Source organism: Oncorhynchus mykiss, chromosome 30, assembly GCF_013265735.2.
Source record: "Oncorhynchus mykiss isolate Arlee chromosome 30, USDA_OmykA_1.1, whole genome shotgun sequence".
Classification (NCBI taxonomy): Eukaryota; Metazoa; Chordata; class Actinopteri; order Salmoniformes; family Salmonidae; genus Oncorhynchus; species Oncorhynchus mykiss.
In genome coordinates this window covers 15,728,646-15,756,320 of record NC_050570.1, presented here as the reverse complement: position 1 = coordinate 15,756,320, position 27,675 = coordinate 15,728,646, and the positions used below count along the sequence as shown (strand labels likewise).

Below are 27,675 nucleotides of genomic sequence, written 5' to 3'. Positions count from 1 at the left end.
GTAGGGGGGACATAATGACAATGCATAGTCTGGGTAGCCATTTGATTAGCTGTTCAGGGGTCTTATGGCTTAGGGGTAAAAGCTGTTGAGAAGCCCTTTGGTCCTAGACTTGGCGCTCCGGTACCACTTGCCATGCGGTAGCAGAGAGAACAGTCTATGACTGGGGTGGCTGGAATCTTTGACAATATTTAGGACCTTCCTCTGACACTGCTTGGTATAGGAGGTCCTGGATGGCAGGCAGCTTAGCCCCAGTGATGTACTGGGCCGTACGCACTACCCTCTGTAGTGCCTTGCGGTCAGAGGCTGAGCAGTTGCCATACCAGGCAGTGATGCAACCATGCTCTCGATGGTGCAGCTGTAGAACCTTTTGAGGATCTGAGGACCTGAGGGGGAATAGGCTTTGTCGTGCCCTCTTCACGACTGTCTTGGTGTGTTTGGACCATTCTAGTTTGTTGGTGATGTGGACACCAAGGAACTTAAAGCTCTCAACCTGAGAATGTGATGAAAGATATAAAAGCTGAAATAAATCATTCTCTACTATTATTCTGACATTTCACATTCTTAAAATAAAAGTGGTGATCCTAACTGACCTAATACAGGACTTTTTTACGAGGTTTAAATGTCAGGAATTGTGTAAACTGAGTTTAAATGTGTATGTAAACTTCCGACTTTTTCTGTGGATGAAAACTCTTGGCAAATAGTGTGGTCTACAGCTTATCATGAGATACTCTACTTCAGGCGAGCAAAATCTAGAGACTTCTTTAGATTTCGTGCACCAGCTGTAATTTACAAATATACACAGACTGCCCCTCCTCGTCTTAGGAGTGCGTGTGCTGTTCTATCTAGCCGGTGCAGAGTATATCCCACCAGCTGAATGTTTTCCATGTCGTCATTCAGACACAATTCGGTGAAACATAAGCTATTACAGTTTTTGATGTCCCGTTGGTAGAATATTCGTGATCGTACCTCTAATTTATTGTCCAATGATTGTACGTTGGCAAGTAATATTGATGGTAAAGGCAGATTTCCCACTTGCTGTCGGTGGATCTTTACAAAGCACCCTGCCCGGTGTCCTCTATACCTGCGTCTCTTTCTCCTGGCAATGACGAGGATAACGGCTGCCATTTCTTCTGGCGCCATCTTCCAATGCAAAGTGGAGTGACTGCGTCCTGCTTGTGCAACTGCAATATCCGTTACAACAGACAGAGATGGTTGTAGCCTTCATAATGGTCTTGCATGTTTGTTCAAATCGCTGAAGGGATTTTATTTCAGCTGTTCAGAAATATGAGGCAGAAACACAGGCTACATCACCATGGTTCAGAAAAGGGTGAGTAAAGTGAGAAACATGAAGGGAGGGGGAGTGTGAGCAGCAGCTACGTAGAAAAATAACACCGAAAATAAAAAAAGAAAATAACACATGCGTAAAACGTGATCCGGGTCCTTGGCTTTGAGAAAGAGGCTTCGTGAGGGGCAGGGTGGGGGGACGAAAACTCTGTATTCACATCCACGGCCAAATAAATTAGACTCTCTCTCCATCTCTCCCCCTCTCTCTCCTCACACCAAAATGACTCTGGAATATAAATAATTTACTAATATTCCAAGGGGCTGAAGGTACACCTTTCTCATCTTGGCTTGAAAGAGTTTTCAAATCCCTAATTTTCCATCCAGGGTGTCTAGATGGATGAACTCATGCCAGTGCTCTGGGTAGGCAGAATGACATGATGACGTTTCCAATCCGTAGGCAAAATCTAAAGCCCATCCAGTCTGTCTGTGTCAGCCTGTCAGTTCAGCTAGCTAGGGCATGTGGGAGAGTAAAGAGGGAGAGAGAAGAGAGGAACGCTTGGCCCAGGAGGACTGAATTGTGTCTAACACACTTGCGTAAGGTCCCCAGCTATGCCATGCCACCTCGGGGACTCTGACAGTTTTCACCAGCTATGTTCCTAATACAGCCTTTTTCATGAGCAATGAGGATCATGTTTTCCTCTAGGCGGACAATCTTAATAGGGCTTCCCCTTCCTTTCCCTCAGTTCACAACCCACTAGTGATGGGGCAAAAAAAATGGTCAGATATCGCAATATTATTTTGGACGATATTATAGCGATACTTTGACTCCAAGTATCGATTTTGTTTTTACTGGGTAGCGATAGTTGACTGCACCTGTGCCAAAACTCCAGTATTTTCCATCCTATAACTTGTTCTCCAACTTCTTTGTAGCCCTTTCCTGCAGTGAAATGACCTAGTGGCCTCATGGGTGGAATGTTATAAATATATATTTATTTTTTTAAACGCTCAAAAATCTGATGTTTCTATGTCAAATGTGTTGTTATATTTTAGTCTTCTGTGATGTACAGTGCATTCTGAAAGTATTTAGACCCCTTGACTTTTTTCACATTTTGTTACGTTACAACCTTATTCTAAAATTGATATTTTAGTTTTTTTCCATCAATCTCGGCTCTTCTTGGGTATGACGCTACAAGCTTGGCACACTTGTATTTGGGGAGTTTCTCCCATTCTTCTCTGCAGATCTCAAGCTCTGTCAGGTTGGATGGGGAGCGTTGCTGCACAGCTAATTTCAGGTCTCTCCAGAAATGTTTGATCGGGTTCAAGTCCGGGCTCTGGATGGGCCACTCAAAGGACATTCAGAGACCTGTCCTAAAGCCACTCCTGCTTTGTCTTGGCTGTGTGCTTAGGGTCGTTGTACTGTTGGAAGGTGAACCTTCTTCCCAGTCTGAGGTCCTGAACACTCGAGCAGGTTTTCATCAAGGATCTCTGTACTTTGCTCTGTTCATCTTTCCCTCGATCCTGACTAGTCTCCCAGTCCCTGTCACTGAAAAACATCCCCACAGCATGATGTTGCCACCACCATGCTTCACCGTAGGATTGGTGCAAGGTTTCCTCCAGACGTGACGCTTGCCATTCAGGTCCAAGAGTTCAATCTTGGTTTCATCAGACCAAATAATATTGTTTCTCATGGTCTGAGAGTCCTTTAGGTGTCTTTTGGCAAACTTCAGGCAGGCTGTCATGTGCCTTTAACTGAGGAGTTGCTTCTGTAGGGCCACTCCACCATAAAGGCCTGTTAGTGGAGTGCTGCAGAGATGGTTGGATTGTTCTCCCATCTCCCCAAGGAACTCTGGAGCTCTGTCAGAGTACCATGAGGTTCTTGGTCACCTCTCTGACCAAGTCCCTTCTCCCCAGATTGCTCAGTTTGGCCGGGCGTCCAGCTCTAGGAAGAGTCTTGGTGGTTCCAAACTTATTCCATTTAAGAATGATGGAGGACCTTCAATGCTGCATACATTGTTTTGTACCCTTTGCCAGATCTGTGCCTCGACACAATCCTGTCTTGGAGCTCTATAGACAATTCCTTTGACCTCATGGCTTGGTTTTTACTCTGACAAGCACCATCAACTGTGGGACCTTATATAGATGGGTGTGTGCCTTTCCAAATCATGTCCAATCCATTGAATTTACCACAGGTGGACTCCAAACAAGTTGTACAAACATCTCAAGGATGATCAATGGAAACAGGATGCACCTTAGCTCAATTTCTAGTCTCATAGCAAAGGGTCCGAATACTTATGTAAATAAGGTATTTCAGGGTTTTTTGCAAACATTTCTAAAAACATGCTTTTCTTGTCATTATGGGGTATTATGTGTAGATTGATCAAAATGATCCATTTTAGAATAAGTCTGTAATGTAACAAAATGTGGAAAAAATAAAGGGGTCTGAATATAAAGTAAAATAATGGGATGCAAACTCAACATTTTATAAAATGTCAACTCTATATCTAACATAGTACATGTATCTTGTTTTTTAAGCCCATAACAATGTGAGTAAGGTGTATACTTTTGTTTCAAAGTAGATTTGTTTAAGACTAATAATTAGCCCACTGATATAGCCCACTGCAGTAAAAATGAATGTTTTGGCTGTTTAATACAGGCAATGGCTATATTAAAAGGAACTGTCAGTCTCTCTATATCCCCCTCTCTCTGTTTTGGTCTATTGGATTCAATACACAACCTTCTGTGTTGTACTTCGTTTCACAGTGTGCGTCTTTCTGCCAAGATGTGGAGGGCCTTTCAGCGAATGAAATAGACAGGGGATAAGCGGGACCTTCCAGTCCCCAGTGGCGGTGACTATGTAATGTAATCCAACACCAGGGTCACTTGTTACTACAGCTCATAAACCCACTCGCTGGGCTGAAGAGACTGGAATTCAGAAGCGAATATACATTGATAAAACAATTAAAATACACAGACCGTCCCCAAATTTACCGTTACATGATGACTTGTGTTTAATAAAATGCAGTGTATAAATGTCTAGTAGATGGCTATTACCTTACCTATAAGTTATAACAGGCAATCTGTTTATCCTACAGCTATTGGAAGCAGTAATCATGAGCCTATAAACCAGAGTTACACTGTTAGCACTGAGGCGGTGTGCAATAGTAGCAAGACCACTTTATGCAGCTCACCCTGCACTATCAGCTCCAATGAAAATAACATGAGTAAGTTTACCTCTGATAAGCTTCCCAGTAAAGCAAAATAAAAATAGCTTGCTTGTAACAGATGACATTCATATTCTGACTATCTCTGAAACGCACTTACATAATACCTTTGATGAGACAGAGGCAGCAATGATTATAACATCTACCGAAAAGACAGAAATGCCAATGGAGGCGGTGTTGCTGTCTATATTCAGAACCACATTCCTGTAAAGCTTAGAGAAGATTGAATGTTAAATACTGTTGAAGTAATACGGCTACAGGTTCATCTGCCTCACCTAAAGCCCATTATAGTTGGAAGCTGCTATAGACCAGCAAGTGCTAACAGTCAGTATCCGGATAACATGTGTGAAATGCTTAATAATGTATGTGATATCAACAGAGAAGTTTATTTTCTGGGTGATTTAAATAAACTGGCTATCATCAAGCTGCCCACTCAGGAAATATTTTTAAAACTGTAACCAGTGCCTGCAACCTGGATCAGGTTGTCAGTCAACCTACCAGGGTAGGTATAAACAGCACAGGAATTAAATCATCATCATGTATAGATCACATTTTTACTTATGCTACAGATATTTGCTTGAAAGCAGTATCCATATCCGCAGGATGTAGCGATCACAAATTAATAGCCATATCTAGGAAAACCAAAGTTCCAAAGGCTGGGCCTAATATAGTGTATAAGAGGTCATACAAGAAGTTTTGTAGTAATTCATGTCTGTAATGAGGAGCAACCAGACGCTGCACTTGATGCATTTATGAAACTAGTTATTTCAGCTACTAATAAGCACGCACCCATTAAATAAGAAAATGACTGTAAAAACTGTTAAATCCCCTTGGATTGATGAGGAATTGAAAAATTGTACGGTTGAGAGGTATGAGGCAAAAGGTTTGTCAATTAAGTCTGGCCCAACTGATTGGCAAACATACTGCAAATTAAGAATTAATGTGACTAAACTAAATTTTAAAAAACTACACTATGAAACAAAGACAAATTATATGAAGAATGGTAGTAAAAAAGGTTTGGGGCACCTTAAATGAAATTTTGGGGAACAAAAGCCAACTCGGCTCCTTCATTTATTGAATCAGATGGCTCATTCATCACAAAGCCCACTGATATTACAAACTACTTTAATGACTTTTTCCATTGGCAAAGGATTAGCAAACTTAGGTATGACATGCCAGCAACAAACGCTGACACTACACATCCAAGTATCTCGGACCAAATTATGAAAGACAAGAATTGTACTTTTGAATTCCGTAAAGTCAATGTGGAAGAGGTGAAAGAATTGTTGTCTATCAACAATGACAAGCCACCAGGGTCTGACAATCTAGATGGAAAATTACTGAGGATAATAGCAGACGATATTACCACTCCTATTTGCCACATCTTCAATTTAAGTCTACTGAAGAGAGTATGCCCTCAGGCCTGGAGGGAAGCAAAAGTCATGCTGCTACCCAAGAATAGTAAAGCCCCCTTTACTGGCTCAAATAGCCAACCAATAAGCCTGTTACCAACCCTTAACAAACTTCTGGGGGAAAAAAATGGTGTTTGACCAGATACAATGCTATTTCAGAGTAAACAAATTGACAACAGAATTTCAGCATGCTTATAGGGAAGGACACTCAACAGGCACAGCATTTACACAAATGACTGATGATTGGCTGAGAGAAATTGATGATAAAATGATTGTGGGGGCTGTCTTGTTAAACTTCAGTGCAGCTTTTGACATTATTGATCATAGTCTACTGCTGGAAAAACTTGTGTTATGGCTTTGCATCCCCTGCTATAATGTGAATAACGAGTTCCTTGTCTAACAGAACACATAGGGTGTTCTTTAAAACTTGTTTGGGATAGGGGGCAGTATTTTGACGTCCAGATGAAAAGCGTGCCCAAAGTAAACTACCTGTTACTCAGGCCCAGAAGCTAGGATATGCATATAATTGGTAGATTTGGATAGAAAACTCAAAAAAGTTTCTAAAACTGTTATAGTCATGTCTGTGAGTATAACAGAACTGATATGGCAGGCGAAACCCCAAGGACAAACTATCCCCCCCCCAAAAAAAGAAATTCAGCTTACCACTATTTTCAATGGCTAGAACTTTAATTATAAGGCCAAGTCCTCCCAGATTGCAGTTCCTATGGCTTCCACTAGATGTCAGTCTTTAGAAAGAGTTTCAGGCTGTTTTTTGGAAAAATTACCCAGAAATTGAAATTTTTCTAGGTGGTTCCCATTTGGGCTGTAGTGTTTCCAAGCGTGTGGATGAAAGTGCGTTCTTTCTTATTTATCTCCGGTAATGAACATACTATTCTCCGTCCTAAAATGTATTGTTTATTTGCATATTAGGATACCTGAGGTTTGATTATAAACGTTGTTTGACTTGTTTGGAAAAGTTTATTAGAAACGTTTTGGGATTCATTTTGATGGAGGGAAACTGGATGGATTATTGACTGAAGCGCGCCAGCTAAACTGAGTTTTTATGGATATAAAGAAGAACATTATCGAACAAAAGGACCATTTGTGATGTAACTGGGACCTTTTGGAGTGCCAACAGAAGAAGATCAAAGGTAAGGCATTTTTATATCACTATTTCTGCCTTTTGTGTCGCACCTGCCTGGTTGAAATATGTTTTTCATGTGTTTGTATGCGGGGTGCTGTCCTCAGATAATCGCATGGTTTGCTTTCACTGTAAAGACTTTTTGAAATCTGACATGGCGGCTGGATTAACAAGAAGTGGAGCTTTATTTGGATGTATTACACTTGTGATTTTATGAAAGTTAAATATTTATAGTAATTTAATTTGAATTTGGCGCCCTGCAATTTCACCGGATGTTGTCGAGGTGTCCCGATAGCGGCACGCCTTTCCCAAACAGCCTATCAAATATAATCCAGTTAGAATCAGGAATTCCCCAGGGTAGTTGTTTAGGCCCCTTGTTCTTTTCAATTTTTACTAACGACATGCTACTGACTGAGTAAAGCCACATTTTTATGTATGCGGATGCCTCAACACTACACACGTTAGCTACTACAGTTTTGTCGCACCTTGACTACTGTTCAGTCGTGTGGTCAGGTGCCACAAAAAAGGACTTAGGAAAATTGCAATTGGCTCAGAACAGGGCAGCACGGCTGGTCCTTGGATATGCATGTCAATCTCTCCTGGCTGAAAGTGGAGGAGAGATTGACTTCATCAGTACTTTTATTTATGAACTCCTGGCACACAGCTCGGACACCCATGCATACCCTACAAGACATGCCACAACAGGTCTCTTCACAGTCCCCAAGTCCAGAACAGACTATGGGAGGCACACAGTACTACATAGAGCCATGACAACATGGAACTCTATTCCACATCAAGTAACTTACGCAAGCAGTAAAATTTGATTCAAAAACAGATTTAAAAAAAAAACACCTTATGGAACAGCGGGGACTGTGAAGCAACACAAACACTGGCACAGACACATGCACACACATGGATTTAGTAATGTAGATATGTGGTAGTGGGGGGAGTAGGGGCCTGAGGGCGCACATTGCATTGTGAAATCTGTGAATGTATTGTAATGTTTTAAAATGGTATAAATTGCCTTAATTTTGAGGGACCCCAGGAAGAGTAGCTGCTGCTTTGGCTAATGGGGATCCATAATAAATACAAATACTACTCTATTCACTTGTGTTAGGCTACATTGCAAGTAGCCTAGTGTCTGAATGTTCCCCCGAATCCCCCCTTTAGTAGATATGAAAAGGTATTTCATACAATATACAGCCAAAATATTAGGCCTAACTGGCAGCAGTAGGCTACATGATCTGTGTCATTGTGTGTGAGCATGTCTTTCTCTGTTTTCTTCCTACCTTGGTTACATCACAGCAGCTGATTTGTCATCTCTCACAGACACAGCTCTCGGACCAGCAGAACCAGAACTTTTAGCAAATTAATTGGTTAATTTCACACATTTACTGGGTGGGTCTCACTCTCTTTCCACTTTTTCCATTTCACCTTTATTTAACCAGGTAGGCCAGTTGAGAACAAGTTCGACACAAACAACAAAACAGGATAAACATAGGATAAACAAACGTACAGTCAATAACACAATAGAAAAATCTATATACAGTGTGTGCAAATGTAGTAAGATTAGGGAGGTAAGGCAATAAACAGGCCATAGTGGCGAAATCATTACAATATTGCAATTACACACTGATATGCAGAAGATGAATGTGCAAGTAGAGATACTGGGGTGCAAAGGAGCTAAAATATATATATAGGGATGAGGTAGTTGGATGGGCTATTTACAGATGGGCTGTGTACAGGTGCAATGATCGGTAAGCTGCTCTGAAAACTGATGCTTAAAGTTAGTGAGGGAGATAAGACTCCAGCTTCAGTGATTTTTGCAATTAGTTAAAGTCATTGGCAGCAGAGAACTGGAAGTAAAGGCAGCCAAAGGAGTAGTTGGCTTTGGGGAGGATCAGTGAAATATACAGTGCCTTGCGAAAGTATTCGGCCCCCTTGAACTTTGCGACCTTTTGCCACATTTCAGGCTTCAAACATAAAGATATAAAACTGATGTTTAAAGCTTGGGAAATATTTTTGTATCCAAATCCGGCTTTAAACTTCTTCACAACAGTATCTCGGACCTGCCTGGTGTGTTCCTTGTTCTTCATGATGCTCTCTGCGCTTTTAACGGACCTCTGAGACTATCACAGTGCAGGTGCATTTATACGGAGACTTGATTACACACAGGTGGATTGTATTTATCATCATTAGTCATTTAGGTCAACATTGGATCATTCAGAGATCCTCACTGAACTTCTGGAGAGAGTTTGCTGCACTGAAAGTAAAGGGGCTGAATAATTTTGCACGCCCAATTTTTCAGTTTTTGATTTGTTAAAAAAGTTTGAAATATCCAATAAATGTCGTTCCACTTCATGATTGTGTCCCACTTGTTGTTGATTCTTCACAAAAAAATACAGTTTTATATCTTTATGTTTGAAGCCTGAAATGTGGCAAAAGGTCGCAAAGTTCAAGGGGGCCGAATACTTTCGCAAGGCACTGTACCTGCTGGACCGCGTGCTGCGGGTGGGTGCTGCTATGGTGACCAGTGAGCTGAGATAAGGCGGGGCTTTACCTAGCAAAGACTTATAAAAGGACCTGTAGCCAGTGGGTTTGGCGACGAATATTAAGTGAGGGCCAGCCAACGAGAGCATACAGGTCGCAGTGGTGGTTAGTATATGAGGCTTTGGTGACAAAACAGATGGCACTGTGATAGACTGCATCCAAATTGCTGAGTAGAGTGTTGGAGGCTATTTTGTAAATGACATCGCCGAAGTTAAGGATCGGTAGGATAGTCAGTTTTACGAGGGTATGTTTGGCAGCATGAGTGATGGATGTTTTGTTTGCGAAATAGGAAGCCGATTCTAGATTTAATTTTGAATTTGAGATGCTTAATGTGAGTCTGGAAGGACAGTTTATAGTCTAACCAGACACCTAGGTATTTGTAGTTGTCCACATATTAAGTCAGAACCGTCCAGAGTAGTGATGCTAGACGGGCGGGCGGGCGTGGGCAGCGATCGTTTGAAGAGCATGCATTTAGGTTAGTTAACACAGTGTCAAAGAATGGCCTTAAGTATGCAGAATGGTGTCGTCTGCGTAGAGGTGGATCAGAGAATCACCAGCAGCAAGAGCGACATCATTGATGTATACAGAGAAAAGCCAGAGAATTTAACCCTGTGGCACCCCGATAGAGACTGCCAGAGGTCCGGACAACAGGCCCTCCAATTTGACCCACTGAACTCTGAGAAGTAGTTGGAAAACCAGTCGAGGCAGTCATTTGAGAAACCAAGGCTGTTGAGTCTGCCGATTAGAATGCGGTTAGAGTCGAAAGCCTTGGCCAGGTCGATGAAGACGGCTGCACAGTATTGTCTTTTATCGATGGTGGTTATGATATCGCTTAGGACTTTGAGCGTGGCTGAGGTGCACCCATGACCAGCTCGAAAACCGGCTCGGAAATTCTTTGATGATGCGCGTTTGACTTTGAATGTGAATTTGCGCCACCTCAGCTCAGCCAATCAGAAAACCAGGCCGGCCCAGCTTGGTCAGACAAATGCCCCATATACTACAGATTATTATGCCAGCAGAGGAACTGTGCAAAAGTCATTAAAAAAAAAACAGGGCCACTCTGCCAGCTGTGTCATTTTTTATCAAATAAATATATATAAAAAAAAAAAAAAAAATTTGACCAGCCCACCCCAATAAAAGATGGTCCGGCCCTTCTGGCATTTGCCAGAATTGTCAGACGACCAATCTACCCATGACCTCTAGTATTGTGCGGTCCCTGACAATTCCCAGTCCTACACCCCACCTTATATCATATCAACTATCTCCCTCTTGGCTCTATCCCTATGAAATATTATTACTGCTCACTCCCACGCATAACAATGTATAATCTCTCAACCGAGCAATTAAGTTATCTCCCTCCCTCATCCTTCCCAAATAATGTATATATTTCCAGAACATGTGTGCATTACAGAATTACGACACATTATCTCTCTCGTTCTCTCTCTGACTCTTATGAACTCCTCTGTGAGAAGAGTCAGACTCAGAATAGTTCAAGGTAAAGACCTAAAGATGATAGTAGTCAAAGTTGGCGAGAGTGGGTAGTGTTCCGAGAATCAGCATGCGATGAGAAGTGGTGTGGAGTGAGCCATGGGTAGGTTGAGAGCACTGTGGAGAGCATCGGCATAGGATGAAAGCAGTGTGGGTTGAGTCAGAGTGTCAAGGTTGTTTGAGGGGTAAAGCGAACCCTGCAGAGTGTGGATGAAGCCATTATGGTGAAGGCCGAGGGCTTAAGTGGACCCCTACAGTATTGAGAGTCAATAGTAGTGAGGAGCTAAAGCCTTGGATGGTGTTGGCTGTGTGGGGTTGGGTGGTAGGAACTAGAGGGTCTCTGAGCAGCATGGTGGGGTGGGGAGGAAGTTACACTACAGACAGAGGCATGCCCCTACCCCGCCCCCTGCAAGCAAACACAGTCACAGCCCAGCTGAGCTGCCAGCTGTTGGAGAGGAAGTGTGAGAATGAATGTGATCTCACCTTGTGGGCCTGTCATTACTACAACGGCTTTGGTATCAGCTGTAACAGATCTCAAGAGTCAGGGGTGGTGGAGGGGACGGGGATAGAAAGGCAGGGGCTTTGTGGTGTATAGACATGTACTGTATAGCTGTGTTACAACCACTAACCCAAATGATCTGCTCTAAATATAGTAAATAACATGAAAATAGTTCAGTGAACTGTCTTTCTTTGTGCACGCAGTCTGCTTTTTCGTGTTTTTGGATTATCCCTGATTTTGCAAGAGACATTTTTATTTACTGAGCTTCTAAAGTGATTCACCATGAAGCATAGGCAGCGACATGACAGAGCCAGAAGGGGAGAGGTTAGGAGGCCAGCGTTTGGGACGGTGCCCAGTAAGGCCAAGGGCATTAGGACAAGGGGTGGCAGCAGCAAATGCTAAGAGATGAGATCACAGAAGCACCTCAGCATGATGCCGCCTCATCACAGGAGAATCCACCCAACATAAAAAAGACGATCTCCAATCTGAAGGAAATCGCTATTCTCCTGAGCCTGAATTAATGCAAAATCGACACCCCCATAACCATACCCTATTTCTCACCCCCGCCACAATATAAAAGGTGTAGGCCTAGTTCTGACAGACAAATAAGAACAAGCCAGGCTAACATCAGCCACCTAGCCATATATTGTACACATGTAATAGCATGGTATTTGATGTTTAAAATTCTGCGCCCATTTTGAAAAGGATATATGGAACATTTGGGGTCATCATCATGAGATGCTCTAGCAGTACAGCGACTGGGTTTGGGCTGCATTGGGGTAGGGTGGTGATGACGGGCTTTACATAGCTAACCAGGATTAAGGCTGTACTTTATAGAAATGAAAAGGACCAAGAGGTTATGCCTACTAATTCTGTAGAACGCATACAAAGAGACAAAGGATGGATAGATTTAACTACATTTGACCAGCCGGAAGTCTATGAAATGAAGTATAGCATATCAGCAGCAGACCAGCAGGACAAGAGACTAAACTATCTGGATAGAGAGATGCTGTATGATTTATGCCTACGCTGAACAGTTGTGTCCTCAGATGGCGAGTACATATAAGGGAAGCTATGAGCAATTAAACAAGTCACATAGGAAAGTTTCTACATTTTGCAATGTTGGATTTCACAAGACCAAAATAAGTGCAGTGGAATGGACATCACAAAAAATCAATGTACAAAGCTAACACCAACCATGACTACAGTGGTACAATATTCCAAGATTTATTACGCTGTTTAGGCATGTTGTAATGTCTGCTATTCCCTGAGTTTTTTTATAACTTGCGTTAGATACATAGTATGAGCTTCGATTTGACTGACGAGAATTACAAAACCCTCAAAACCCTATGAGAAATGTGGCATCTTCAAAATGAAAAGAGCATATGTAATGAACAAGTGTGGTATGTTTGTATTTTTCACGCTTGTGGGGAGCAGGAAAAATAATTTATCCCTGACCGGTCGCTCTCCTCCCCTCCACACAGATAATGTGTCTATTTATTCAGGGAGGATGAGATAATCCCTGAATGAGGCATTGTGGGTCACAGACAGAGAGACAGAGAGACCTGGTTTTAGGTTGCCTCACTGTGTGTTCCTTTGAGCAGATGGCCCTTATTGGAAACCCAGACTTGCTGTGTCAGGAGTTCGGGCCGAGTGACACCGCCCCCCACAACAACAAAAAAAAACTACCAACCAACTATGCCCACCCGACCACCCTTCCTGATTCCCCTCGAGTGGAGTAACCCCGACCCGGACTAATCAATTTCCACCACGACAACGTTTGTTAATGTCATTTAATGGGGATAATCCCCAGGAGATGGAGCATCCCATGTACAGTAGGTCTGTATGTGAGGGGTGGGTGGCTCAGCGAAATGGAATCAAAGGACGATTTAGACAGACAACAAGGCTATACAGTGAGAGAGCAGAGCAGAGGGCCGGGGCCAGAGAGACACAGACTCACAGCACTACTCAGGAGATTCGAGGAGGACATGAATGGGACGACTATCTACATGTTCTCCACAAGAAAGTTAAAAACAAACAGTACCAATCAAAATACATAATCACATGCCGACTCGGAGGCAGGGAAGTGTTTCACATGGTCAGGCTCAGCGAGATTGCCTGTATGAGACTGTGTGAGAGATGTTTCTTGTGGAGTCGTGATGACTAATCAGCTATTCTACAGTTTACAGGCTGCCAGGACCATTATTCTGTCTTCACATGTTACTGTGAGAAGGAGACAAGCAGAGAACAGCCTAGTCAAATTAGACATGTCTCCACAACCAACGTAGTTAATCACAGCATGGTTTACTACACATGCAATACTAATGAAGCCTGTGAAGGTAAATGCATTCATGAAGTGGTCATCATAAGGATCTAGGCAAATGCCTTCTTAGTGAACTGTATAACTTCATAGTGCATGGATCACTTTGTACAAATGAATGAGATACAGTGCATTCGGGAAAGTATTCAGACCCCTTCCTGTTTCCACATTTAGTTACGTTACAGCCTCATTCTAAAATGGATTATCTTTTTTGGGGTCATTAATCTAGACACAATACCCCATAGTGAAAAAGAGAAAAAAGGTTTATAGAATTTTTTGCTAATGATAAAAAATTAAAAACAGATACCTTATTTAGATAAGTATTCAGGCCCTTTGCTATGAGACTTGAAATTGAGCTTAGGGTATCCTTTTTCCATTGATCATCCTTGAGATGTTTCTACAACTTGATTGGAGGCCACCTGTGGTAAATTCAATTGATTGGACATGATTTAGAAAGTCATACACCTGTCTATATAAGGTCCAACAATTGACAGTGCATGTCAGAGCAAAAACCAAGCCATGAGGTCAATGGAATTGTCCGTAGAGACCCAAGACAGGATTGTGTCGAGGCACAGATCTGGGGAAGGGTACCAAAAAATGTCTGCAGCATTAAAGGTCCCCAAGAACACAGTGGCCTCAATCATTCCTAAATGGAAGAAGTTCGGAACCACCAAGACTCTTCCTGGAGCTGGCCGCCCGGCCAAACTGAGCAATCGGGGGAGAAGGGACTTGGTCAGAGAGGTGACCAAGAACCCAATGGTCACTCTGACAGAGCTCCTGTGCTCCTCTATGGAGATGGGAGAACATTTCAGAAGGACAACCAACTCTGCAACACTCCACCAATCAGGCCTTTATGGTAGAGTGGCCAGATGGAAGCCACTCCTCAGTAAAAGGCACATGACAGCCAGCTTAGAGTTTGCCAAGGCACCTAGGATTGAACTCTCTGGCTTGAATGCCAAGTCGAACATCTGGAGGAAACCTGAATGGAGAAAGGTGAACGGCACAAAGTAGAGAGAGATCCTTGATGAAAACCTGTTCCAGAGAGCTCAGGAACTCAGACTGGGATGACGGTTCACCTTCCAACAGAACAACAACCCACAGACAAGACAATGCAGGAGTGGCTTTGGGACAAGTCTCTGAATGTCCTTGAGTGGCCCAGTCAGACCCCGGAGTTGAACCCGATCGAACATCTCTGGAGAGACCTGACAATAGCTGTGCAGCAACACTCCCCATCCAACCTGACAGAGCTTGAGAGGATATGCAGAGAAGAATGGGAGAAACTCCCCAAATAGAGGTGTGCCAATCTTGTAGCATCATACCCAAAAAGACTGAGGCTGTAAACGCTGCCAAAAGGTGCTTCAACAAAGTACTGACTAAAGGGTCTGACTACTTACAGTACCCGTCAAAAGTTTGGACACACCTACTCATTCAAAGTTCTCTTAATTTTTACAAATGTTCTACATTGTAGAATAATAGAAGTAATCAAAACTATGAAATAACACAATTGGAATCATGCAGTAACCAAAAAAAGTGTTTAACAATCAGTCAACAGTCACCTGGAATGCATTTCAATTAACAGGTGTGCCTTGTTAAAAGTTAATTTGTGGGGGCCTCCCGGGTGGTGCAGTGGTTAAGGGCGCTCTACTGCAGCACCAGCTGTGCCATCAGAGAATCAGGCTTTCGTAACCGGCCGCGACCGGGAGGTCCGTGGGGCGACGCACAATTGGCCTAGCATCGTCCGGGTTAGGGAGGGCTTGGCCGGTAGGGATATATATCCTTGTCATCTTCGCGCACCAGCGACTCCTGTGGCGGGCCGGGCGCAGTGCACACTAACCAAGGTTGCCAGGTGCACAGTGTTTCCTCCAACACATTGGTGCAGCTGGCTTCCGGGTTGGATGCGCGCTGTGTTAAGAAGCAGTGCAGCTTGGTTGGGTTGTGTATCGGAGGACGCATGACTTTCAACCTTCGTCTCTCCCGAGCCCAGGAGTTGTAGCGATGAGACAAGATAGTAGCTACTAACAAATTGGATACCATGAAATTGGGGAGAAAAAGGGGTAAAAAAAAAAAAAAACATTTAAAAGTTAATTTCTGGAATTTCTTTCCTTCTAAATGTGTTAGTCAATCAGTTGTGTTGTATAGGCATATTTGGTAAAAGACCAAGTCCATATTATGGCAAGAACAGCTCAAATAAGCAAAGAGAAACGACAGTCCATCATTACTTTAAGACATGAAGGTCAGTCAAAACGGAAAATGTCAAGAACTTTGAAAGTTTCTTTTTTTGCAGTCGCAAAAACCGTCAAGCACTATGATGAAACTGGCTCTCGTGAGGACCGCCACAGGAAAGAAAGACCCAGAGTTACCTCTGCTACAGAGGATAAGTTCATTGGAGTTACCAGCCTAAGAAATTGTAGCCCAAATTAATGCTTCAGAGTTCAAGTAAAAGATACATCTCCACATCAACTGTTCAGAGGAGACCACGTGAAATCAGGCCTTCATGGTCAAATTGCTGCAAAGAAACCACTACTAAAGGACACTAATAATAAGAAGAGACTTGCTTGGGCCAAGAAACACGAGCAATGGGGTTAAACAGGTGGAAATCTGTCCTTTGGTCTGATGAGTCCAAATTTGAGATTTTTGGTTCCAACCGCTGTATCTTTGTGAGACGAACGGATTATCTCCGTATGTGTGGTTCCCATTGTGAAGAATGAAGGTAGAGGTGTGATTGTGTGGGGGTGCTTTGCTGATGACATTGTTGGTCATTTATTTAGAATTCAAGAATTCACACTTCAGCAGCATGACAACCACAGCATTTTGCAGTGATACGCCATCCCATCTGGTTTGCGCTTACTGGGACTATCTTTTGTTTTTCAACAGGACAATGACACAACACACCTCCAGGCTGTGTAAGGCTATTTGACCAAGAAGGAGAGTGATGTAGTGCTGCATCAGATGACCTGGCCTGCACAATCACCCGACATCACCCCAATTGAGATGGTTTGGGATGAGTTGGACCACAGAGTGAAGGAAAAGCAGCCAACAAGTGCTCATCATATGTGGGAACTCCTTCACAAGTCTGTTGGAAAAGCATTCCAGGTGAAGCTTGTTGAGAGATTGCCAAGCATGTGCAAAGACGTCATCGAGGCAAAGGGTGGCTACTTGTAAGAATCTCAAATATAAAATATACACTGCTCAAAAAAATAAAGGGAACACTAAAATAACACATCCTAGATCTGAATGAATGAAATATTCTTATTAAATACTTTTTTCTGGGGCCAGTCCATAGCATCAATGCCTTCCTCTTGCAGGAACTGCTGACACACTCCAGCCACATGAGGTCTAGCATTGTCTTGCATTAGGAGGAACCCAGGGCCAACCGCACCAGCATATGGTCTCACAAGGGGTCTGAGGATCTCGGTCATGCTGGAGGATGTTGCAGGCAGCAGAACATTCTCCACGGCGTCTCCAGACTGTCACGTCTGTCACATGTGCTCAGTGTGAACCTGCTTTCATCTGTGAAGAGCACAGGGTGCCAGTGGCGAATTTGCCAATCTTGGTGTTCTCTGGCAAATGCCAAACGTCCTGCACGGTGTTGGGCTCTAAGCACAACCCCCACCTGTGGACGTCGGGCCCTCATACCACCCTCATGGAGTCTGTTTCTGACCGTTTGAGCAGACACATGCACATTTGTGGCCTGCTGGAGGTCATTTTGCAGGGCTCTGGCAGTGCTCCTCCTGCTCCTCCTTGCACAAAGGCGGAGGTAGCGGTCCTGCTGCTGGGTTGTTGCCCTCCTACGGCCTCCTCCACGTCTCCTGATGTACTGGCCTGTCTCCTGGTAGCGCCTCCATGTTCTGGACACTACGCTGACAGACACAGCAAACCTTCTTGCCACAGCTCGCATTGATGTGCCATCCTGGATGAGCTGCACTACCTGAGCCACTTGTGTGGGTTGTAGACTCCGTCTCATGCTACCACTAGAGTGAAAGCACCTGCCAGCATTCAAAAGTGACCAAAACATCAGTCAGGAAGCATAGGAACTGAGAAGTGGTCTGTAGTCACCACCTGCAGAACCACTCCTTTATTGGGGGTGACTTGCTAATTGTCTATAATTTCCACCTGTTGTCTATTCCATTTGCACAACAGCATGTGAAATGTATTGTCAATCAGTGTTGCTTCCTAAGTGGACAGTTTGATTTCACAGAAGTGTGATTGACTTGGAGTTACATTGTGTTGTTTAAGTGTTCCCTTTATTTTTTTGAGCAGTGTATTTTGATTTGTTGAAAACTTTTTGGTTACTACATGATTCCATGTGTGTTATTTCATAGTTTTGATGTCTTCACTATTATTCTGCAATGTATAAAATAGTACAAATAAATAAAAACCCTTGAATGAGTAGGTGTGTCCAATATTTTGACTGGTATTGCATGTAAAATGTGATATCAGTTATTTTTAAGTTTTATACATTTTGCAAAAATTTCTAAAAACCTGTTTTTGTTTAGTCATTATGGGTTATTGTGAGGAAATTGATGAGGGAGAAAAATATGCAATCCATTTGAGGATAAGGCTGTAATGTAACAAAATGTGGAAAAAGTCAAGGGGTTTGAATATTTTCAGAATTCACTGTAGGCTAGCTCTCGAACACCCTTCTCCATTAGCTTCCGCCGCGTGTGAACTACAAAGCTGTGTTTTAACGTTTAGAAACGTCAATAATCCTTGTTTGCCAAAACGGTTTTTGAAACATGCCGATATGCCCCAGATCTTTCACATCAGTGAGAAATAATCTTTAAAATAAAAAAGACACACTTACTGTAGCAGATTTGCACAGATCCATTTGCTCTGTGTGCCTCCAGTTGACAAACTACACTTCCTCCCCAGTTAAGCTTACACACAGGTTTTAAGAGAGTGCTGATTAATTAGCACAGGTGGCCACCTCTGTCTTTTGTAAACAAGTACTGTAACATGGATATATGGCCGTGTGGGAACACCCTAAACCCATAAAGGTGTGTAGTAATTTAACCTTTTTTTAAAAGTATTTCTTGCTGATATGAATGATACCTTCCTTATATGTTGACCAAACTGACTCGCACATGCATCCGCATGCGCCATCGATTTTGTCTATCCCCACCAGATGCGTTCATGACTCGCAGGAATACTAAAACCAACTGTGAACCAACTATATTAATTTGGGGACAGGTCGAAACACACATTAAATATTTATGGAAATTTAGCTAGATTACTGTTGCTAGCTAATTTGTCCTAGGAGATAAACACTGGGTTATTATTTTACCTGAAATGCACATGGTCCCTTTTTTGCTGGATAATTTTAGAATTTTTACCCATTTTGAGTCACACGAAATTGAGTGTTCTCTACTCAGACAATTAATCCACAGATAAAAGGGGAAACCTAGTTAGTTTTTTAGCGCCTGGCTACGCAGACGCACCTTGACGTGCGGAGCAGTGTGGGTGAAATCATTGAATAACATGTATTTGTACAATTATTTTGCAACGCTCTCGCACGCAACACTTGCGGTTTGGGCTGCATGTTACGTTTTCAAAACCGCACCTACCACAAGCGATGCGATTTAAGATTCATTACGAGAGTCGGGGCTCTTAACCAAACTCCCAAAGCAGATACTATTGTCAATAGGCGCTAAATGTAGTTAGCTATGAATGGGTTAAATGTAGGCTAGACTGTATCTACTCATACAAGTGCATGTGCTATGGGCGGTTTAGCAACTAGTACTGAGTGACTACAGAAATCCATTTCGTGTTTAAACTACTCAAACAAAACTCAGGTTCACCATTCATAAAGCATTATTTCCATACAGTTGCATCACTTCATAATGCTGGAGGAAAAACATTTAATCTGACAAAGACAATACTTCCAATCAATATGTAACCTACATTTATATGTGAATTCAAGGGATACGTTTTCTGAGGTTTCAAGACAAATGTGCAAAACATGCGTGTCTCATCGTGTCATGTCTGTTGTACAGCGGCGCTATTATCGGAAGTAATACATGTACTACTATCATCGCAATTGTAAATTCAGCAGATGTTTACGCAGCAAATGAGTATACAGCCAGCTATATTCTAACTGACCCGAAGATGTATTTGAATTCGCTTCTAAAATGTATAGAATATAAAAGACAGACTGGGTCCGTTGCTGTAGCGGGAGAACACCCGTCAAACTCACCTTGGAAGAACAGTATAGTTGCAAAAACACAAGCCGTTGGGTTTCAAAGTCCCCCTAAAAATGTAAAATAACCCCCAAGCAAAATGCATGTAAAGTTCACATTTTACTCTTCCTGAATTCGCGCGGAAAGGGTTACAGAAAGGCACTGTTCCTTAGAAAATACAGTGGGGCACTGGTTGACAATTCCTACGGAAAGACGACACTCAACAAGAGTCCAGAAAATAACAGGCACTTTCTCCACGCCCAGGTACAGGATCACATGATGATTCCAGGTGTTTCTTCTCGAACTCTGGCTAAATTGGCAATACACCTGTGAGATCCGCTCACATCCGCCTTGAGTGACATTGCATTTGAGAACCATGACATTATAGTGGGGAATGCGTGGAGAGGAAGAACGCAACATCGACCGGGACGAGAGAGGAATTATTCTCCTCCCCCTTCCAAAACGCAAAAGACTGTATAGTTCACTGACTGCCAGGCAATGGTTACAAAATATCAAGAAAAGCGAAGGAGCAAGTAGTTTAATATGGTATTCGGTCGCCACCGGCTTCAAATCATTGTAATGAAGGGAAGGTATTGAAATAGCTCATGCATGCGAGTTCACATTCAGTTAAAAAATAATATTGGAACAGATACCGGATAGGTGCAGTGAAATGTGTTGTTTTACAAGGTCAGCCACAGTAGTACGCTACCCCTGGAGCAAATTATGGTTAAGTGCCTTCCTCAAGGGCACATCGACAGATTTTTCAATTTGTTCGTTTTTGTATTCCATCCAGCAACCTTTTGGTTACTAGCTCAACGCTCCAACCTCAAGAAGGATACCTGCCGCCCTATGCCCAGTATGGCATAGTTGTCTTAACCTTGATGCTTATTTCAAAATCTTAAAGTGGTTTTATTTTTTTAATCTGTTGCAGATTAATGTCTAAAGGAAGATTATGGCCGTTTTATTCCTCGGATGTAAAAATGTATATTCTAAATCCAACCAACGATTCAAACCACCCAAAAGCATTTGCTTGTCCAAACTTGTCCCTAGGGTCATGGGGGACCATGGTTGATAATGATAACTGCCTCATGATGTCATAAATCAACTCTAATGTCTTCAAGATGGAGGTCATGATAAATCAAGTATTTATGACTATGACATAGCTTATTCTTTGCAGTTTCAAGGGCAAATCCAATCACATACAGTACCAGTCAAAAGTTTGGACACCTACTCATTCCAGTGTTTTTCATTATTGTCACTATTTTCTACATTTTAGAATAATGGTGAAGACATCAAAACGATTAAATAATATAATGGAATCATGTAGTAACTAAAAAGGTGTTAAACAAATCAAAATATATTTTATATTTGAGATTTTTAAAAGTAGTCTTTGCCTTGATGACAGCTTTGCAAACTCTTGGCATTCTCCCAACCAGCTTCAAGAGGTAGTCACCTGGAATCCATTTCAATTAAAGGTGTGGAATGTTAAAAGTTAATTTGTGGAATTTCTTTCCTTCTTAATGCGTTTGAGCCAATCAGTTGTGTTGTGACAAGGTAGTGGTGGTATACAGAAGATAGCCATATTTGGTAAAAGACCAAGTCCATATTATGGCAAGAATAACTCAAATAAGCAAAGAGAAACGACAGCCCATCATTACTTTAAGACATGAAGGTCAGTCAATCTGGAAAATATCAAGAGCTTTGGAAGTTTCTTCAAGTGCTGTAGCAAAAACAATCAAGGGCTATGATGAAACTGGCTCTCATGAGGACCGCCACAGGAAAGAAGACCAGCCTCAGATTTCAGCCCAAATAAATGTTTCCATATGTGTTATTTCATTGTTTGATGTCTTCACTATTATTCTTGTGTACACCAGCCAGGTCTCATAGACTAGACATAAAGAAATCCAGGGTACTCAAATTAGTATGATATGTTACTTTTGGTATGGTTACACAAGAAAGATGGTTACTTAAGGCAAAATCAGGGTGGTTGGGTGGGTGTATTACGCGACTTTCTATCAACCCAAAGGCTGCGAGTTTGAATCTCATCATGGATAACTTGTGCAAATGTTTAACTACTTACAACTTTTAAGCTACTTTACAACTAACCCAAACCCTTTTAGCTGTACCTTCCCCTGACCCTAACCTTAACCCTTTTAGCTAACCCTTCCCCTTCCCCTAACCTTAACCCTTTTAACTAACCCTTCCCCTAACCCTAACCTTAACCCTTTTAGCTAACCCTTCCCCTAACCCTAACCTTAACCCTTTTAGCTAACCCTTCCCCTAACCCTAACCTTAACCCTTTTAGCTAACCCTAACCTTAACCCTTTTAACTAACCCTTCCCCTAACCCTAACCTTAACCCTTTTAGCTAACCCTTCCCCTAACCCTAACCTTAACCCTTTCAGCTAACCCTGACCTTAACCCTTTAACCTAACTCCTAAACCTAACTGCTAATCCTAAACCCTATTTTAGCTAACATTAGCCAGAGGCTAACGTTAGCTATCTAGCTAGAATTCGTTACATATCTTAAGTTTAGCTAATTTGTTACATATACCGCATTTTGAAAATGTGTAATATATTGTACGTTTTGAAAATTCGTAACATTATACGAGTTGTAATTTGTAACATATCATATGAAATGGGTGATGGACACAAATGAATAGATACCATACAAAACATAACATATTATACTAAATGGAGTGTCTTAGAATTACGCACATCACCTGATATGTTTTGAAACATTACATGGTGTTGTAACACTATTTAATCAATTGTAGTGCAACACCTTGCCAGGGACTGGGAGCACTAACAGAAAAGGTTGAAAACAGTAGTTTGATGTTTGAGTTCTGTTTAGTGCAGAATTAGATACATTCTCTTTTGTTGTCCTTTCCTCTCTCTAAAACATCTAAAACTGTTGTGGTGCCCTCAAACCCTGTATAATGCAGAGTTAGATATCTTCTTCTGGAGTATTGTAATGTTCAATGTTGATTTATGCAACAATCCACCTAAGGTTTTACAGCAAACATAGCAAGATTCTGTATTTGCCTCTAGTATTAAAGTATGCACATGTGGGAATGGTTTGTGTCATCATTAATGTAATTGTGTCTAAAGGTTTTGATATCCGTTCATCCTGAATCATTACACCTCATAGCACAACAAGCTGCTTACTACTAATATATAAGTACAATTTTATTTATTCAAACATGCTTATAACATTGTGTAAAATAATAATAATGTAAAAAAAATATTGAATTACCCACAATCCTATGAAAACAGAGCGAAGTGGCAACATAGGAAGTGCAAGGAGATTGAAACCAGGCTTCAAATCAGTTAATTCACTCTCTTAGATCTATGTTTATCCTCATAAAAGATAGTAACATTTTTAGCAACATATTAAGCAGGATGTTTTTGGGGAGTAAACTGAAATGAACAAATAATTGAAACGACCTGCGTTCATTAAGTATAAATTGGTTGTCATTTTTTTTTTTTAATCCATTTTAATTCACTCCAGAATATTTTTTACAGTGTGGCAGTATTTTTGAGTGTGTAATATTCCAATGAAATTCCACTGAAATGTACCATATTATTGCCCCAGAAGTCGGGGATTCAATGCCGCTTTCGCCTGTCCCACTTTCCTTCTTCTCTGTCACCTGTTTTTAATGTCTAAATAAAGGAGGAGTTCCATAAAAAATATTCTCAATATGCCCTTATCATCAATCAAAATTTAGACTACAAACTATTTGCATTTCTTAACCGTTTGATTGTACGAGACACACAGCTTTTTGTGTGTGTGTTTTGATGCTGCCTTTTTACATGCGCTGAAAACAATCTTTACATTTTTTTTTATTCAGACTGAAGAACAATTTGGGCGTTTTAGAATACTTGTATTCTGTTTTAAAACACTTTCTGTGTATCATAAAACATACTTTGGGTTTACATTCAAACACAATCCAAACACCAGATCTTAGGTTAGGTGTACTACTTTCCATGGTTTTATTAGACAATCATGGTGTTTTGAGTCTTTCTATTTTTACAGTGTTGTAGGCCTATACACCGCTTGAAGGATTGAAATTGTAAGATAATGTTTAGATAACTTAATTGATTTTAAAACCCATATGATGAATGATGAAACCATTTGTTTTTCTTGTTGTATTGACTCCATCAAGCCTAGGCCTGCCTGTTACTGTATAATGAAATAGTCAATCCTTCACAGTTACTAGCAGTGGCTGTCTTGGCTTTTCACCTCAGAAGGTGAGGTTGCATCATGCACTGTTAGTTGTAGGCTATACTAGACAACTTTGAAGAAACTTGGGATCCCTGACCTTTCCAAACACACCTCTCCTGAATGCTGTCGCATTCCAGCCAGGGGCTAAAACGTAGCTGCATGTGAGACTGAACCCAGATCAGTTTTCTCAACCACCAAACATCATCACCTCACCAACCACTTGAAGAGTTTATATTCCTGCCTGGGAGCCTCATCTCACATAACACTGCAGTTTGGCACATGGAGTAATAGTTTTATGGCCCTGTCTCATAATCCTTGCTGTGCTCTGGTTGGGTGTCAGTTTTGTAAGTGATTTACGGCCATGCAAATGAGCCTGTCTGTCTGGGGGAGCGACGTGTCGTCTTTGCCCGAAGGGCCCTGAGGGACGATGGGGCTGAGGGGGTGTGAGTCAGCCCCTTACTGCTGACACAGCAAGAAGAGTGGCAGAGATGCAGCAGAGAGGCTGAGGGAGATGGGGGAGATGGCCTTCACAGGTTTTCACATTGACCGATGAGATGGAAACTAATGTCAGGTAAACAGACACAGAGAGATGGAGTGAGATCGACAAACAGAACACTACTATCAGAGCAGAAACTGAACACTCAAGAAACACAGCTAGGATAGTGGATACAGCAAAACAAGCAGAGCCAAATCTGCTGTCTATATGATGCTTGAGTTCACAATGCTTGACCTGTTTGTCTAAGTGTTCAGGAGTAATGAGTCTTGGAAGTAGGTTATAGGCTTGACCACACCAAGCTAGGGAAGCTGTCACACACTTCTGTATGTCTTCATTTCTTGTTCCTTCTTATTTTTGGGGGAAGGAATTATGTGTGTATTGTTATTGTATTGCTATTGCTGCATTGTTGGAGCTAGAAACATTAGCATTTCGCTGCACCTGCGATAGTATATACAAAAGTTTGTACGCGACAAATAAACTTTGATTTGATTTGAATGGAGATCGTTCTTGTGAATATGATCAACTGGTAAGCAAGGAATAATCTTGTAGCCTGTATACTTGTATGATGATAGCATATTTGATAGCATATTTGTATTTGATCATTTTCTCATTACATATTGACTAGCGAATGATAGTCAGCCGCTTACTGTTCTCATACGTAACGCACTGGGACTGACAGAGACTGACTACATGGTTCATTACACAAGGAGATGAGTGGAAGGTGGTGATTAGGGGAGAGCACGTCCCCATCCACATCGACGGGGCTGTAGTGGAGCTGGTCGAGAGCTTCATGTTCTTTGCCGTCAACATCACTAAGGACTTAACATAGTCCACACACACCCGCACAGTCGTGGAGCATCTTGACTGGCTGCATCCCCGCAGAGAGCTACACAAAGTTGTGTGGACAGCCCAGTACATTACGGGAGCTGAGCTCCCTGCCATCCAGGACCTCTATATCAGACAGTGTCAGAGGAAGGTCCAAAAAATGGTCAAAGACTCCAACTACCCAAGCAATAGACTATTCAACCTGCTACCATCCAGCAAACGGTGCCAGAGCATTGGCTCTCGGACCAACAGGCTCCGAGACAGCTTCTACCTCCAAGCCAAAAGACTGCTAAATAGTTCATTAAAAGGTTACCCGGATGATCTGCACTGACCCAATCTTGCACTAATTCTGTGTACACTCACAAGGCTATATACAGTGCCTTCGGGAAAGTATTCAGACCCCTTTGACTTTTTTCAAAATGTTGTTACGTTACAGCATTAATCTAAAATGTATTAAATAAAAACAATCTAGACACAATACCCCATAATGATGAAGCAAAAACTGAAATATCTTATTTACATAAGTATTCAAACCCTTCGCTATGAGACTCGAAATAGAGCTCAGCAGCATCCTGTTTCCATTGAAGATCCTTGAGATGTTTGTACAACCTGTGGTAAATTCAAATGATTGGACATTATTTGGAAAGGCACACACCTGTCTACAGTTGAAGTCGAAAGTTTACATACAGTCATTAAACCTCGTTTTTCACTTTTTCAACCACGCAAATTTCTTGTAAACAAACTATAGTTTTGGCAAGTCGGTTATGACATTACTTTGTGCATGACACAAGTCATTTTTCCAACAATTGTTTAGAGACAGATTATTTCACTTATAATTCACTGTATTACAATTCCAGTGGGTCAGAAGTTTGTATACACTAAGTTGACTGTGCTTTGAAACAGCTTGGAAAATTCCAGAAAATTATGTTACGGATTTAGAAGCTTCTGTTAGTCTAAATGACACAGTTTGAGTCAATTGGAGGTGTACCTGTGAATGTATTTCAAGGCCTACCTTCAAACTCAGTGCCTCTTTGCTTGACATCATGGGAAAATCAAAATAAATTAGCCAAGACCTCAGAAAAATAATTGTAGACCTCCACAAGTCTGGTTCATCCTTGGGAGGAATTTACAAACGCCTGAAGGTACCATGTTCATCTGTACAAACAATAGTATGCAAGTATAAACACCATTGGACCACGCAGCCGTCATACCGCTCAGGAAGGAGACATGTTCTGTCTCCTAGAGATGAACGTACTTAGGTGCGAAAAGTGCAAATCAATCCCAGAACAACAGCAAAGGACCTTGTGAAGATGCTGGAGGAAACAGGTACAAAAGGATCTATATCCATAGTAAAACGAGTCCTATATCGACATAACCTGAAAGGCCGCTCAGGAAAGAAGAAGCTACTGCTCCAAAACCGCCTTAAAAAAGCCAGACTATGGTTTGCAACTGCACATGGGGACAAAGATCGCACTTTTTTGAGAAATATCCTCTTGCCTGATGAAACAAAAATAGAACTGTTTGGCCATAATGACCATCGTTTGGAGGAAAAAGGGGAATGTTGTAGTGTTGCTTTGCTGCAGGAGGAACTTTTGCACTTCACAAAATAGATGGCATCATGAGGTAGGAAAATGTTGTGGATATATTGAAGCAACATCTCAAGACATCAGTCAGGAAGTTAAAGCTTGGTCGCAAATGGGTCCCCCAAATGGATAATGACCCCAAGCATACTTTCAAAGTTGTGGCAAAATGGCTTAAGGACAACAAAGTCAAGTTATTGGAATGGCCATCACAAAGCCCTGACCTCAATCCTATAGACAATTTGTGGGCAGAACTGAAAAAGTGTGTGCAAGCTAGGAGGTCTACAAACCTGACTCAGTTACACCAGCTCTGTCAAGAGGAATGGGCCAAAATTCACCCAACTTATTGTGGAAAGCTTGTGGAAGGCTACGCAAATTGTTTGACCCAAGTTAAACAATTTAAAGGCAATGCTACCAAATACTAATTGAGTGTATGTAAACTTCTGACCCTCTGGGAAT

The 27,675-nt window shown here is 41.8% G+C and overlaps 1 protein-coding gene across 2 annotated transcripts in view; it reads right to left on the bottom strand.

Annotated features, from left to right (window-relative positions):
• Nucleotides 1-20,545, bottom strand: part of LOC110522748 (plexin-B2-like) — a 237,112-nt gene extending 216,567 nt beyond the window's left edge. For both annotated transcript variants that reach the window (XM_036968738.1, XM_036968737.1), the window contains exon 1: nt 20,109-20,545. The gene's annotated coding sequence lies outside the window, so the exon portion shown is untranslated. The remainder of the gene's footprint in view (nt 1-20,108) is intronic.
• Between the last annotated feature and the right edge of the window lie 7,130 nt (nt 20,546-27,675).